Below are 2,500 nucleotides of genomic sequence, written 5' to 3' on the forward strand. Positions count from 1 at the left end.
AGAGTCATGCCCACTCCCTGAGAGAGTCACACCCACTTCCTGAGAGAGTCACGCCTACACCCTGAGAGAGTCACGCCCGCTTCCTGAGAGAGTCACGCCCGCTTCCTGCGAGAGCTTCGCCTACACCCTGAGAGAGTCACAGCCGCTCCCTGAGAGAGTCACGCCCACTCCCTGAGAGAGTCACAGCCACTCCCTGAGAGAGTCACACCCACTCCCTGAGAGAGTCACGCCCGCTTCCTGCGAGAGCTTCGCCTACACCCTGAGAGAGTCACAGCCACTCCCTGAGAGAGTCACGCCCACTCCCTGAGAGAGTCACAGCCACTCCCTGAGAGAGTCACGCCCGCTTCCTGAGAGAGCTTCGCCTACACCCTGAGAGAGTCACAGCCACTCCCTGAGAGAGTCACGCCCACTCCCTGAGAGAGTCACAGCCACTCCCTGAGAGAGTCACGCCCGCTTCCTGAGAGAGCTTCGCCTACACCCTGAGAGAGTCACGCCCACTCCCTGAGAGAGTCACGCCCGCTTCCTGAGAGAGTCACGCCGACTTCATGAGTCACGCCCACTTCCTGAGAGAGTCACGCCCACTTCCTGAGTGACACACGCCCACTTCCTGGGAGAGTCACACCCACACCCTGAGAGAGTCACAGCCACTCCCTGAGAGAGTCACAGCCACTCCCTGAGAGAGTCACGCCCACACCCTGAGAGAGTCACAGCCACTCCCTGAGAGAGCCACGCCCACACTCGTAGAGAGCCACGCTCCCACACAGGCACAAGCTTCCTAGCTGTTAGTTTCACTAATTAATATTCAGCTGCCCCCAAGTGATACCTATATTTCCTCTCAAAAAGCCTGTTTTCTCATTGGACTTCATTCATGTTTGACCGCAAATTAAAAATATTTTAGCTAACACTGATGTTCAATCTATGCTACATTTTTTTTTCTTCTTCTTCTTCTCCTTTTTTTTTTTTTCCCTGAGGCCCATTATTTCCCACAGAAAAGCTGTGACGTAAGATATGTGCACCCTTGTTTGGTAACTGCCCAGGCGTTTGTCACTGGCTCATCCCCTGAGGCACGTGGTTACGTGTCTTGTGCATGTGACCAGGGACACCAATGAGCAAGAGCAGTGAGCCAAACTATTGCACTTCCTGTGTGGTGGAACTTTACCCCATAGGAGTCCCTGTCTCTATATGTTATACACTGTAAGACCCCCATCCTGAGGGAGACACCCCCCAGAGTCCGCTCTCCTCCAGACGATCATAACCTGTCTGCTGGGTCAGTGGATATGTGCTCTTTCTGTAAGGGATCTATTGTGTCACACACAAACACTCACCTCATTTCCAGAGTAGCCCCTGCTCACACACACACACACACACACATTCAGACAGGCACGCTCACACACACACACCTCTCACTCGTTCGGTACGCTCTCTCACAGATCGTCCAGTGGAGGGCGCTGTGTGTTTATTATGGTATTACAGAAGCACGCTTCCCTTCCGCCCGGGGCAGTGGACATGGTGAAACCATTGTCCAGCCGGTAATTTCCCCACACGTGTAAACACTGGTTTGGTTTTGGTAAATAAAGCGGAGGAGGTTATTTACTGGAGGGGCAAACGCTGGGAAGAAAAACACTGCGTAACCAAATGGATGGTTCTGAAAATAGACGGATGACTCTGCGCCTTGTCAGCTTTTCACCTTCCGGTGTGACTGTCACCTCTGCAGCCGCAGAAACAGCTGCACTGTCTGTACCTCTCTGCTGACGGAGGGTGACTCTCACCTAAATAAGTTTCCCCTTCTACAAATACATCAGTTTCTCCAGTCTGTATAACAGCACAGTCACACATACCTAGACTGCTGTGGCTCTGTCACACCCAGAGACCATGTAGAAGTATATTACACAGCGAGTACACACACTGGTGTGACTCTCTCACACACACACACACACACACACACACACACACACACACACACACACACACACACACACACACACACACACACACACACACACACACACACACACACACACACACACACACACACACACACTGGTGTGACGCACCAAGCCCACGAACGGGCTCTCCCTCTAACCCTGTCTCTCCCCCATGAATGACAGTTACATATTATGTTTTAAAGGGGCAGTTCACCTAAAAATGTGTGATTCACACATGTACAGTTGATCCATCCAGGTGTTATCCAGAGAGCTTTGCTGAGATTTCTAGACATCAGCTGCAGCTCTTTCTCATGCAGTGGGTCCTTAGCTTTTGTGGCCTCAAAGCGCATTTCATCAAAACGACTTTCTATGAAGTACGTCAGCTGTGTATATCCATGCAGAGGTGCAATGTCAACGTTGTTTAACATTGGCACTGCGCTCCAGAATACCGTGTGCTTCGGTCGAGGCTTTGCGCGGATATACACAGTTGGCGTACTTCGAAGAAAGTAGTTCTTATCGAAACCGTGGTCTGTGGATGTTCGTGAGCGACTGTAGCATTATATTTATAAAGAGAT

The 2,500-nt window shown here is 51.4% G+C and overlaps 1 protein-coding gene across 1 annotated transcript in view; it reads left to right on the top strand.

Moving 5' to 3' along the window:
* LOC133123570 (protein diaphanous homolog 1) overlaps positions 1 to 2,500 on the top strand; it is a 47,645-nt gene that overhangs the window by 22,233 nt on the left and 22,912 nt on the right. The window lies entirely within an intron of this gene.

Source organism: Conger conger, chromosome 3 (genome assembly GCF_963514075.1).
Source record: "Conger conger chromosome 3, fConCon1.1, whole genome shotgun sequence".
Taxonomy (NCBI): domain Eukaryota; kingdom Metazoa; phylum Chordata; class Actinopteri; order Anguilliformes; family Congridae; genus Conger; species Conger conger.